This window comes from Bos javanicus, chromosome 9 (assembly GCF_032452875.1).
Source record: "Bos javanicus breed banteng chromosome 9, ARS-OSU_banteng_1.0, whole genome shotgun sequence".
Taxonomy (NCBI): domain Eukaryota; kingdom Metazoa; phylum Chordata; class Mammalia; order Artiodactyla; family Bovidae; genus Bos; species Bos javanicus.
The window spans coordinates 2,542,007-2,556,514 of record NC_083876.1 but is presented as its reverse complement, the minus strand read 5'-3'; positions in this window follow the sequence as shown (position 1 = coordinate 2,556,514).

Genomic DNA, 14,508 nt, shown 5'->3' with positions numbered 1-14,508 from the left:
CTGTATAGTAGGCTTCATTTTCATTGACCTTATTAGAAGTGACTCAAATGTGTTCTTTTTATAGATGAGTAATATTTCATTAAGTACATGTACCACACTTTTCTTATCAATTCATCTGCCAGTAGACATCTAGGATGCTTCCATGTCCTGGCTATTGTAAACAGTGCTGCCATGAATGTCAGGGTACACGTGTCTCTTTCAACTCTGTTTTTCTCGGTGTGTATGCCCAGCAGTGGGATTGCTGGGTCATATGACAGTTTGGTTTCCAGTTTGTTTTTTAAGGAATCACCACATTGTTCTCTATAGAGGCTGTACTAGTTTGCATTCCCACCAACAGTATAACAGGGTTCCATTTACTCCACACCCTTTCCAGCATTTGTTGTTTGTAGATATTTTGATGGCAACTATTCTCACCAGTGAAGGAAATGGCAACCTACTCCAAGTTCATGCTTGCGAAATCCCATAGACAGAGGAGCCTGGTGGGCTATGGACCATGGGGTTGCAAATAGTCAGACACAACCAAGTGACTAACACTTATTCTGAGCTGTGTGAGATGGTTCCACACTGTGATTTTGATTTGCATTTTTCAGATAATGAGTGATGGTGGCACCTTTTCATGTGTTTGCTAGCCATTTGTATGTTTTCCTGGAGAGATGTTGGTTTGGTTATTTGGCCCACTTTTTGATTGGGTCGTTTTTTGTTTTTGTTTTTTTTTTTCCCTGCTATTGAGCTGTATGAGCTGCTTGTATATTTTGGAAATCAATTCTTTGTCAGTTGCTTCCTTTGCTAGTATTTTCTTCCAATTTGAAGGCCGCCTTTTCCCCTTGCATATAGTTTACTTTGTTGTGCAAAAGCTTTTAAGTCTAACTAGGTTTCATTAGTTTTTTGTTTGTTTGTTTGTTTTTACTTCCATTATTCTTGGAGGTGGGTCATAGAGGAACTTGCTGTGATTTATGCCAGAGAGTGTTCTGCCTGTGTTTTCCTATAAGAGTTTTACAGTTTCTGGTCTTACATTTAGATCTTTAATAACTTTTTAGTTTATTTTTGTGCATGCTGTTGGAAAATGTTCTAGTTTCATTCTATTACAAGTGGTTGACCAGTTTTCCCTGCACCACTTGTTAAAGACATTATCTTTTCTCCATTGTATATTTTTGCCTACTTTGTCAAAAATAAGGTGTCCATAGATGTGTGGATTTATCTCTGGCCTCCTATTTTGCTCCATTAACCTATATTTCTGTCTTTATGGCACTACCATACTGTCTTGATGACTGTAGCTTTGTAGTATAGTCTGAAGTCAGGCAGATTGATTCGTCCAGTTCTATTTTTGCTTCTTAAGATTGCTTTGACTATTCGAGGTTTTTTGTGTTTCATAAAATTGTGAAATTACTTGTTCTAATACTTTCAAATTACTTGTGAAAAATACCATTGGTAGCTTAATAGGGATTGTGTTGAATCTATAGATTGCTTTGAGTAATATAATCATTTTCACTATATTGATTCTTCCAATCCACGAACATGGTATATCTCTCCATCTATTTGGATCTTCTTTGATTTCTTTCATTAGTTTTTTTTATAGTTTTCTGTGTGTATATATATGGACATGAGTTTGAGTGAACTCCAGGAGTTGGTGATGAACAGGGAGGCCTGGCGTGCTGTGATTCACGGGGTCGCAAAGAGTCGGACAGGACTGAGAGGCTGAACTGAACTGACTGATGTATATATAGGTCTTTTTTTCCATTAGGTAAATTTATTCCTAAGTATTTTATTCTTTTCATTTCAATGGTGAATGGGATTGTTTCCTTAATTTGTCTTTATGTGTTCTCATTGTTAGTGTATAGGAGTGCAAGGGACTTCTGTGTATTAATTTTATATCCTGCAAATTTACTGTATTCATTGATTAGCTCTAGTAATTTTCTAGTTGTGCTTTTAGGATTTTCTATGTAGAGGATCATGTCATCTGCAAATAGTGAGAGTTTCACTTTTTCTTTTTCTATCTGGATTCCTTTAATTTGCTTTTCCTCTCTGATTGCTGTGGCTAGGACTTGAAAAACTATGTTGACTAGTAGTGGTGAGAGTGGGCACCCTTGTTGTGTTCCTGATTTTAGAGGAAATGCTTTCAATTTTTCACCATTGAGGATAATATTTGCTGTGTGATTGTCAAATATGGCTTTTATCATGTTGAGTTATATTCCTTCTATGCCTTCTTTTTGGAGAGTTTTAATCATAAATGGCTTCATGTCAAAGTATGCCAAAGCCAATACAATATTGTAAAGTAATTAGCCTCCAATTAAAATAAATAAATTTATATTTAAAAATAATCATAAATGTGTGTTGAATTTTTTCAAGGGTTTATTTGCATATATTGAGATAATCATATGGTTTTTATCTTTCAATTTGCAAATATGGTGTATGACATTGATTAATTTGAAAACACTGAAGAATCCTTGCATCCCTGGGATAAAGCCCACTTGATCATGATGCATGATCCTTAAAAATTGTTCTAGAATTGTGTTTGCTAGAATTTTGTTGAGGACTTATTTAATCTATGCTCATAAATGTTATTGGCCTATAGTTTTCTTTTTTCATGGCATCTTTGTCTGGTTTTGGTATTAAGATGATGGTGGCCTCATAGAATGAGTTTGAGAGTTTACCTCCTCCTGCAATCTTCTGGAAGAGTTTGAGAAGGATAGGTGTTAGCTCTCTTCTAAATTTTTGGTAGAATTCACCTGTGAAGCCATTTGGTCCTGGGCTTTGGTTTGTAGGAAGATTTTTGTTTACAGTTTTGATTTCTGTGCTTGTGATGGGTCTGTTATTTTCTATTTCTTCTTGGTTCAGTTTTGGAAACTTACACTGTTTTAAGAATTTATCCATTTTTTCAAGTTGTCCATTGTTGGGTGCATATGCATATATGTTGGGTGCATATAATTGCTCATAGTAGTCTCATGATCTTTTGTATTTCTGTGTTGTCTGTTGTGATTTCTCCATTTTCATTTCTAATTTAATTGATTTGATTGTTTTCTCTTCTTTCTTGATTAGTCTGGCTAATGGTTTGACTATTTTATTTATCTTCTCAAAGAACCAGCTTTTAGTTTTGTCGATTTTTGCCTTAGTCTCCTTCGTTTCTTTTTCACTCATTTCTGCTCTGATCTTTATGATTCCTTTCCATTTAACTTTGGGGTTCTTCTTTTTTTCTTTTTCTAGTTGCTCTAGGTGCAAAGTTATGCTGTTTATTTGATGTTTGTCTTCTGTCTTTAAGTATACTTGTATTGCTATGAACTTCCCTCTTAGAACTGTTTTTACTGGATCCCATAGGTTTTAGGTTGTTGTGTTTTCATTTTCATTTGTTTCCATGCATATTTTGATTTCCTTTTTTATTTCTTCTGTGATCTGCTGGCTATTCAAAAGCGGGTTGTTTAGCGTGCATATGTTCATATATTTAATAATTTTTTCCTTGTAATTGGCATCTAATTGTTCCATATATTGATCAGAAAAGATGCTTGAAATTATTTCAGTTTCTTTAAATTTACCAAGGCTAGATTTATGGCCCAGGATGTGATCTATCCTGGAAAATTTTACATGTGCATTTGAGGAAAAGGTGAAATCCATTGTTTTTTGGTGGAATGTCCTACAGATATCAATTAGGTCTAACTGGTCCACTGTATCATTTAAAGCTAGTGCTTCCTTGCTAATTTTCTGTTTGGTTGATCTATCCATAGGTATGAGTGGGGTGTTAAAGTCTCCCATGGGATGTTAAAGACTCCCATTTTTATTGTGTTACTGTTAATTTCACCCTTCATACCTGCTAACATTTGCATTACATATTGAGGTGCACCTACGTTGGGTGCATATATGTTTGTAATTGTTATATCTTCTTCTTGGATTGATCCTTTGATCATTATTTAGTATCCTTCTCTGTCTCTTATCATGGTATTTAATTTAAAGTCTATTTTATCTGATAGGAGCATTGCTACTCCAGTTTTCATTTGGTCTCCATTTCCATGAAATATCTTTATCCAGCTCTTCACTTTCAGTCTGTATGTGTCCCTAGGTTAGAGGTGGATCTCTTGTAGACAGCATTGTATAGTGGTCCTGCTTTTGTATGCATTTGGTCAGGATTTTTCTTTTGCTTGAAGCATTTAACCTGTCTACATTTAAGGTAAGTATTGATAAGTATGATCACGTTATCATTTACTTTGTTGTTTGGAATTCATTTTTATAAACCTTTTCTATGTTTTCTGTCTAGAGAAGATCCTTTAGCATTTGTTGAAGAGTTGGTTTGTTGGTGCTTAATTCTCTCAGCTTTTGCTTGTCTGAAAAGCTTTTGATTTACCTTTCAAATCTGAATGAGATCCTTGCTGAATAGAGTAGTCATGGTTGTAGGTTTTTCTCTTTCATCACTTTAATTCCCTTCTGTCCTGAAGAGTTTCTATTGAAAGATCAGCTGTTATCCTTATGGGGATCTCATTGTGTGTTATTTATTGCTTTTCTCTTGTTGCTTTTAATATTTGCTTTTTGTTTTTGATCTTTGTTAATTTGATTAATGGGTGTCTTGGAGTGTTTCACCTTTGGTTTGTCCTGTTTCAGACCTTTTGGGCTTGAACATGGATCGCTATTTCCTTCCCCATTTTAGGGAAGTTTTCTGCCATTATCTCCTCAAATATTTTCTTATGCCCTTTCTTTTTGTCTTCTTTTGGGATACCAATGATTCCAATGTTCAACATTGCCCCAGTGGTCTCTGAGGTTGTCCTCATTTCTTTTAATTCCTTTTACTTTTTCCTCTCTGCTTCATTTATTTCCACTATTCTATCTTCCACCTCACTTTTACTCTCTTCTACCTTAGTTATTCTACTGTTGGTTCCCTCCAGAGTGGTTTTAATCTCAGTTATTGTATTGTTCATTGTTGATTGACCCTTCGTTATTTCTTCTAGGTCCTTGTTAAACATTTCTTGCATCTTCTCAGTACTTGTCTCTAATCTGTTTATCTGTAACTTCATTTTGCTTTCAAGATTTGAATCATCTTTACTATCATTTTGAATTCTTTTTCTGGCAGACTCCCTACCTCCTCCTCTTTTGTTTGGCATGGTGGGCATTTATCATGTTCCTTCACCTGCTGAATATCACTGCCTTATCATTTTGTTTAAATTACTGTTTGGAGTGCCCTTTCTGAAAGTTGGAAGTTCATGGTTCTTCATAATTGTGGAGTGGGGTTGAACTAGTCATTTCTCATAGTTTTCTTGTTAGGAGAGCTTTCGTCTGTGTTCTGGTGGGTGGAGCTGGAACTCTTCTCTCTGGAGTTCAGTAAAGTGTCCAATACTGAGTTTTGGAGTGTCTATGGTTTGGCATGTCTGTGGACAGCCTGTCGTTTATTGTTCAGTTTTGTTTCTGTTTGGCTTGAGAATTATCATGGTGTGTCTTTTCCTGGAACTTGTTTACTTTTGGTTGGAGCTTGGCTTCAGTGCAAGTATGGAGACATTTTCTGAGTTCTTGTCTATTAATGTTCCATGAAGTCAGGAGTTCTCTGATGTTCTAAAGTTTTGGAGTTAACCCTCCTGCCTCTGGCTTTTGGTCCTTTTCTTACAGTAGCCTCAAGACTTCTCCATCCATACATCACAGAAGATGAAACCCCTAGGTTAATGGTGAAACAATTCTCCACGCCCTGGAACATCCAGAAAGATTCAGAGTTACATAGAGAAGAGAAGAGGGAAGTGGGAGATCGAGGTGACCAGAAGAAGAAAAGGGGTGTCAAAAGGGAAGAGAGTAATCTAGGCAGTAAACAAATCCCTAAGTGTTCTCCACAGTCCAGAACACCCAGAGAGATTCACAGCATTATGTAGAGAAGAGAAGCAGGAGAAAGTCCATAGGCGTGTCTGGGGAAAGGAAAAAAAAAAAAAAAAAGGAGTCTCAAAAGGGAAAAGAGCAATCAAGTCAGTAATCAAATCCCTAGGTGAAAATGGATACTAAAGATTAGGTTCTCAGAGGTGCAAAATTGATCAGATCAGATCAGTTGCTCAGTCGTGTCTGACTCTTTGCAACCCCATGAATTGCAGCACGCCAGGCCTCCCTGTCCATCACCAACTCCTGGAGTTCACTCAGACTCACGTCCATCGAGTCAGTGATGCCATCTAACCATCTCATCCTCTGTCGTCCCCTTCTCCTCCTGCCCCCAACCTCTCCCAGAATCAGGGTCTTTTCCAATGAGTCAACTCTTCGCATGAGGTGGCCAAAGTACTGGAGTTTCAGCTTTAGCATCATTCCTTCCAGAGAAATCCCAGGGCTGATCTCCTTCAGAATGGACTGGTTGGATCTCCTTGCAGCCCAAGGGACTCTCAAGAGTCTTCTCCAACACCACAGTTCAAAAGCAGCAATTCTTTGGTGCTCAGCCTTCTTCACAGTCCAACTCTCACATCCATACAGGACCACAGGAAAAAGCATAGCCTTGACTAGACAGACCTTTGTTGGCAAAGTAATGTCTCTGCTTTTGAATATGCTATCTAGGTTGGTCATAACTTTCCTTCCAAGGAGTAAGCGTCTTTTAATTTCATGGCTGCAGTCACCATCTGTAGTGATTTTGGAGCCCAGAAAAATAAAGTCAGACACTGTTTCCACTGTTTCCCCATCTATTTCCCATGAAGTGGTGGGACTGGATCTTTGTTTTCCGAATGTTGAGCTTTAAGCCAACTTTTTCACTCTCCACTTTTACTTTCATCAAAAGGCTTTTCAGTTCCTCTTCACTTTTTGCCATAAGGGTGATGTCATCTGCATATCTGAGGTTATTGATATTTCTCCTGGCAATCTTGATTCCATCTTGTGTTTCTTTCAGTCCAGCATTTCTCATGATGTACTCTGCATATAAGTTAAATAAACAGGGTGACAATATACAGCCTTGACGTACTCCTTTTCCTATTTGGAACCAGTCTGTTGTTCCATGTCCAGTTCTAACTGTTGCTTCCTGACCTGCATACAGATTTCTCAAGAGGCAGATCAGGTGGTCTGATATTCCACTGGTAACAAACATCAAAAAGAAAAAATTAAAAATGTAGAATAGACTCAAAAATTTTTAGACTTTTAAAAATACAATATAAAAATAGAAAATAAAGTCAATCACAAATTTTAAAAATATGTATGGAATTTGTTTTAAAAATAGTTTTTGTTTTTGGGTTTTTTTGAAATTTAATAAAAGTAAAGAAAGTGAATAGCTCAGTTGTGTCCAACTCTTTGTGACCCCATGAACTGTAGCCTACCAGGCTCCTCCTTACATGGAATTTTCCAGGCAAGGGTACTGGAGTGGGTTGCCATTTCCTTCTCCAGGTGATTTTCCCAACCCAGGGATCAAACCCGGCTCTCCCACCTTGTAGGCAGATCATTTACTATCTGAGCCACCAGGGAAGTCTAATAGTAGACTATAAAAAATAATAGTAAGCTAGAAAAATGATAGCTAAAGGAGTATAGAGAACTAAATTAAAAAAAAAAAAACTTAAAAAGTGGTAATAGTAAAAATATATACCTAGAAATTTCTCTGGAGCTGTTGTGGACAGTGTAGGGTCAGTTTAGAGTCAGATAATCCCTGTTCTGGCTTGTACTTGTTTTCAAGGTCTCTATAGGTGCCCCTCAAATGCACAGTCTCAGTATTAACTTCAGGGCTTTAATCTGTTACACTTCCAGAGCAGTTCCCCTATCTTTGTCTAGTTTGGCTTCCTCTGCTTGCAAGTCTCTTCAGTGTCTAATTTCCCCCTGACACAGGGAGGCAAAGGTGACCAATTAAATAACTTATTTGTTCAATTGTGTTTTGGGAAGGGAGGAACACTGCAGCAAACAAATACCACTGGCATATGTGGGGAGTGCTCACAGTGGATGAACCACAGTGGGTTTGCCATCGTCCAAGGTGATGTGTACTTCCTAGATCCACACTGCTTAGGCTCCAGGGTGCTCTTCAAGGGCACTATCCCAAGTGGGCCCTATTTTTCAAGCACTTTCCAGGTCTAAACTGCTCAGATTCTCAGGTGCTCCACAGGGGCACAGATGAAAATGGGCTATGTGTTTTGTTCCTTTCCCCGATTTGAGCAGCTCAGACAACCAAGTGCTTGGTGAGTGTACTGTCCCAGGTGGGCCATGCATCTTATTCACCACCCTAGTCCTGGCAGCTCAGTTTCCCAGGTGCACCATGAGAGTACATTCCCAGATGTGCCGTGGGTCTCCTCTGGAGAGCTGATCTCTGGCTGTGACACTCCTAAATCTTTTGCCTCTCTTTTTGTCTTTTATATTTTATCCCATCTCCTTTTGAAGACATTGGGCTGCCTTTCTGGGTACCTAGTGTCCTCCAACAGCTTTCAGAAGATATTTTGCAGAAGTTGTTCAACATTCAAATGATCTTTTGATGAATTTGTGGGGGAGAAAGTGGTCTTCCCATCCTATTCCTCCAACATCTTGGGACCACCTAGAAAAACAGTTTTTGAAAATATAAAATCTCCACAACTTGCAAGGCTATGGAAAATTTATATAACACCTATATCATTGGGCTGTTTAAAGATTTCTGTCAAGTGAATTTTGGTCACAAGTATGTTTCAGCGGGTATTTTGTATATAGTTTTAATGTTTCTGTGAGAAAAAAAAGGAGTAAAAATCTATATTAAAAAAAAAAAAACATAAGTAGAAGTTACTTTCATGTTCAGTGGCTATTTCTTTGAGAGATCTAGTTGAAAGCTTTGTAGTATCTTCAGGAGAAGGAACGAGCACATCATTAGGCAGTCAGGGGCACTAGATTTTCTCACTTGCTCTGAAACCCTCATTCCTTCAGCTAATCACACTATGCAGTGTCTGCTTCCTGCCAAGCTCTGGGGATCCAGAGATCATTTGGGTACAGTTCTTACTCCATGTTCAAATTCACATTGAGGATATAGAGTGACAATTTTAAAAAGTTAATACCACACAACAAGTGTTATAAAAGAGATGTGAGTGAGACCCAAACATGGCACAGCCATGCTCCTGCATTGCAAAATGAAAAAAAAAAAAAAAAAAAATTCTGAAGCTTAACCCCTTCATAAGGGATGCTAGGAGTTTACCAAGCAGAGACTTAGAGCTAATTTTATACTGCACATTTACAATGGTGAAAATTTTGTGTAGTTGGAGTGCCTGATATACCAGATGGAAAGTTGTCCAGTGGTTAAAAAAGAGACTGGAGCTTCAGTCTCAGATTGGGAAGGACAATTTATTTTAAAACAGACTTTAGATTTTGTCCCAAGAGTGGTAGCAGCTAAACTGTTCTAATTTAGAGCTGAGTGATATGGTTGTGTTTGACTTTTAAAAATATTACTCTGGCTGTTGTGAAGTAGAAATTAACATGATCAGAGATATATATTAGATATAAAATAAATGCCATAACTGATAACAATGTATGGTGGTGGTAACTGACTGGAAAGAAATATCTAAGGAAAAAGAAGTATAATTTAATAGACTAATAGACTGAAATATAAAATGCAACTAAATTTAATTTAAAAACTATTTTTTTTCTAATTGCTAAACAAAGAACCAACTTTGTGTATAGAATGCCAGTGGATAGACAGATGGACAGTGGAAAGACTGTAGAGTGGCCACTGAAAAGACTCAGAACCTAATCCCTGGAACAGTGAGAGCTACTTTATGTGGTAACAAAGACTCTTCATAAGTTGTTAAAGTAAAGGTCTTAAGAGGAGGTGGCTATCCTTGAATATCTAATAATCACAACTACCTTTATAAAAGGAAGTGAGAAAGAGTGATTTGAAGACAGAAGAAGGCAGGGTAAGGACAAAAGCACCACCAACACTGTTGACTTTAAAGATGAAGGGAGGGTCCAAGGAGATGGGCTTTCCCCTGGAGCCTCCCAAGGGAGCCTGTGCTGTCAGATTCTTGTCTTTATTAAAAGAGTGACTGCATGCTCTCTTTACATTTTCACATAAAGAAGAATGAATATTTGACCTCACATTCTAAGGTCACTTTTATTAATGGTTTTACTCTTTACTTGGAGTTAAGAGTTAAGCAGTTAAGAGAATATGCTATATTTCACTCCCAAAGTAAAATCATCAGGAATATTGAACCTTTAACAAATCTAAGAAGCCCCATATTTCTCCTTGCTGGGTTTTGACAGAATGTAGTAACAAACTAGTTTGAAGCCTAGTTTTTGACAACTAAAATGAATGTATCAAATTAAGTTGACTATATAATATTTCTTGGATACTTGTCTAGGTAAATAATGAAGCAAAAACTCAGAATAAATTCTGCTTTAAAAAACATCATTAATTATGTCTTCTCTGTAAGGGAAAGGCATAATGCAACTTTCTGTTGGCCAAACAATAAAATCCCTTGTCAGTTTCTACCCATTTCTGAAACTAGTTAAAAAAAAAAAAAAGCAACAAGGCAAACAAAGAGAAACCTCCTATAAAGTGTTTTGAATAAATTATTTTCAACACACACACACATAGTAGATTACCAAATAAGTCCCAGTAAATTATGCCAAGCCATAAATTAGTTCACAATCTATACAAATGTAGAATCAATATATGACATAAGCTCTATTTTAGTGATGGCTCTATTCATGTTTGTGTCTACAGATATATACATGTCTTACACATGTATATGTCTTAAAATTATTCCTGCTCAAAAAATAAAATAAAATAAAATAAAGTCAAGCAGTCAAGGATTCCATAAAGCCAATGAAATTCCCAAAATACACTGTAAGAGACCTGGTAATAATATAAACTGGAAAAAAAGTTAGTGATAACTTTAATAAAATGTATGAAATTCATAGGTGCTCATATTTAGACTTACATAATTCAACTTTTTGAGGTATGTTTTGTACCTTAACTTTATTTTCCTCATTTAATATAAAGAATCAAATTTGAATGATCTTTATTTATCCCATGAATCTTCAATGTATGGTGAACCATTTTATACAAATATAATAATGGATTTCCTTACATGATCTGTAACATACCTAACATTTAAAGAAAAAAGACCTATAAACAATAAATACTTTATGTCCCTTTATTGTCAATAGAATGGTGTGTGTATATGAACACTATACTAATTTAAGGAAAGTTTCAAGTTTATTTCAAGTGGGAATATTTTGTCTATTTTGTTCATAAATACCTAGAATACTGGTCTAGAATATCAATCATATGATACAGATTCACTAAATATATGTATAATTAAAAAGGAAAAAAATATAGAATTTTATTTTGCTTCTCTTGTATTTTTCCTTATTAATATTATGATGATGTAATTTAATAACATTTTTTTTGCTACTCGAGCATCAGGATAATTGGTTCTATGCAGAATTCATTTTTTGAGCTCGAATGTTATCAATGTTATTAATAAGAACATTCCATGCCCTTGCTTCTCAGGGAAAAAAGCAAATTTTATATTTCTACACATCCACTCAAAAGTAAAAGCTCATGTTTTGATGAATTATTTTTATATTGCTGACCTCTGTGATAGGAAATTTTCACCACTGACCTTACCAAATATAAAATATTTTTAAAATAAATGGGCTGGTGCACTGGGACAACCCAGAGGGATGGTATGGGGAGGGAGGAGGGAGGAGGGTTCAGGATGGGGAACACATGTATACCTGTGGCGGATTCATTTCGATATTTGGCAAAACCAATACAATATTGTAAAGTTTAAAAATAAAATTAAATTAAAAAATAAATAAATAAAAATACACAATACTAGAAAAAAATAAAATAAAATAAATGTTGAATAAAAATCATGGAATTTGAATAACCATAGAGAAATGGAAATAAAAATAAATATATTTATATAATTTTACATAAGATTTTAAATTGACACATTTTATTAATGACAAAACAAAACCATAAAATATCTTAGTTTAATGAAATCAACTGAAAAAGTTGAGATACTTTTCCTTAATTAATGAAGACTATTTCATAACAATTTAATTACAGTACTCATTTCATTTAGTGTAAAGAAATCAGAAAGATGTTAGAGAGAGTAATTACTTTCAAATTAAATGGAAATAAAAATCAATTGAAAATTTACATAAATACATATTATCTTGGGGACTTCTGGGATGGCTCAGCAGTTGAAGAATCCACCTGCAATGCAAGAGAAACAGGAGATGCAGGTTCAATCCCTGGGTTGGGAAGATTCCCTGGAGAAGAAAACAGCAACAACTACAGTATTCTTGCTGAAAACTCCCAGGGGCAGAGGCACCTGATAGGCTACAGTCAAATGGGTTGTAAAGACTTGGACATGACTGGATGACTAAGCACAAACACATACTGTTTTTGAGAGGCTTATTTAAAATCTCATTAAAGAAAAGTAGACTTTTTAAAACATTTAAACTCCCAATAATGTATCTTTAATATATTTTGAAAATATATTAGGTATCTGCAATAATAGTGATAAACATAAAAGACAAAATGTATCAAGAAGTTGCTAAATGTCAAGCCTTGCAATATCCATTTAATAATCATTACTTCCTAAGATTTTTAAAGTAAAGTACTGAGAGGGTAACAGGTAGGAAGGCTAGGGGTGTCCAAACAGAGGAAATAGCTGCAAGTGTCAGACATACTTTATCTTTCTTTTAACGGCCAAGAGGAAACAAACTACAAGTGTCAGGTTTTTCTCCCCTTCTCTATACAAAGTTCAAAGGAGATTTACTTTAAAATTCTGTGTTGCCATGCCAACACCTGGTTCCACCTGAACTTAACTTTTCTCAAACTTTGAGCTAACCAATACTTTTTTTTTTTTTAATGGAAATGTTTTTATTAAGCTATGTTAATGAACTATGTATTTACCTTAGGCTCTGTCTTTCTTCAAGTCCTTCAGCCTAAGACTCAACCAACTTGACCAACCAGTATATTTTACTCAACAAAGCAATATCTTTTACTCATGCAAATGTTCTCTTAAGCTATGTTAATGAGATTATGTATTTACTTGGAAACCTGCCTTTCTTCAAGATTCATGTCAATCTTTTTATAGCCTGGGATGACTCTTTTTGTGCCAATGTTATCTTAAAATATGCATATTGTGGGTGAGGGGCCTGTTGTCACTTTCTGGGTTTTGAGACATTTCCTTTCTCTAATTTGCAGCCTACTAGTAGGTATATAACTTCCTACTAAAGACTAGCAGGGGGGCCCTCTATCTACCCTCTTCTGATGTCTATGTCAGAAGCTTTCTCTAGCTCTTTTATACTTTAATAAAACCATTACTAACCAAAAGCTCTGAATGATCAAGCCTCATCACTGGCCCTGTATTGAATTCCTCTCCTCCTGAGGTCAAGAATCCCAGTGTCTTTTATGGCTCAGCAACAAATTTTCAGTAATAACCACTTTTCCTAAAATAGGGAGTGCTTTCTTGAACATTTTAACAAATATAAAAAGAGTATAGAAATAACATTATATAAATATGATACAATGTGATACTGTTGGAGGAGTGTGTAATTTCCTTAGTTCTGTCTCACCACAGCAAAGATTTGAAATGGCAGACCAGTATTACAGCTCAGTTTTATTTGGAAAGCAAAGGGAGAACACCCTCACGATGTGAGGACAGGCCAATCCAAAAAGGAGAACCCTCGATCTGTCTTGACTTCCTCCTTTAACACATTTGTCTCTTCCTTACAGAGCTTGTCCTATGCAAATTGGGGTAGCCAAGAAGGAGGTATGCTTATTTCACCTGAAGTTCTCACGCCAGTCAATGGGTTTTCTTTTGTTCCATTTTTGCAGGCTTTTCCCTTTCTTTGTCTTTTAGCCACTGGACTCTTTTTTCCTGTTCTAACTATCTAACATTCCCCCCTCAAGATTTGGAAGAACTAATTCTTTAGAAATGGGGGCATCAGGGTCTCTCTTGCTATTTCCTTCTGAGCTGGGATGGTGAGGGCCATTGGGCATCCCCCTCTTGCTAGTCTCAAGCCTCAGAGTCCTTATAGTGGTGTCATCTATCTAAGGTATCACTCATCTAAGGGTGAGTGATATTTTCTGTGGTCAGGTGTAGTTTTATATATTCTTGTTGAACTGGCACTGCATGTTGTTGACCTGCACAGAGAAAAAATGGATTAGACACTTGAAAATACATGGAGCAATCATAAACAGCATCAATATGATGATAACAGGGATTAGTAGGTGCATTAAAAGCCTCTTGATGAAAGTGAAAGAGGAGAGTGAAAAAGTTGGCTTAAAGCTCAACATTCAGAAAATGAAGATCATGGCATCTGGTCCCATCATTTCATGGGAAATAGATGGGGAAACAGTCTCAGACTTTATTTTTTGTGGCTCCCATTTCACTGCAGATGGTGACTGCAGCCATGAAATTAAAAGACGCTTACTCCTTGGAAGGAAAGTTATGACCAACCTAGATAGCATATTCAAAAGCAGAGACATTACTTTGCCAACAAAAGTCCGTCTAGTCAAGGCTATAGTTTATCCAGTGGACATGTATGGATATGACAGTTGGACTGTGAAGAAAGCTGAGCACCGAAGAATTGATGCTTTTGAACTGTGGTGTTGGAGAAGAC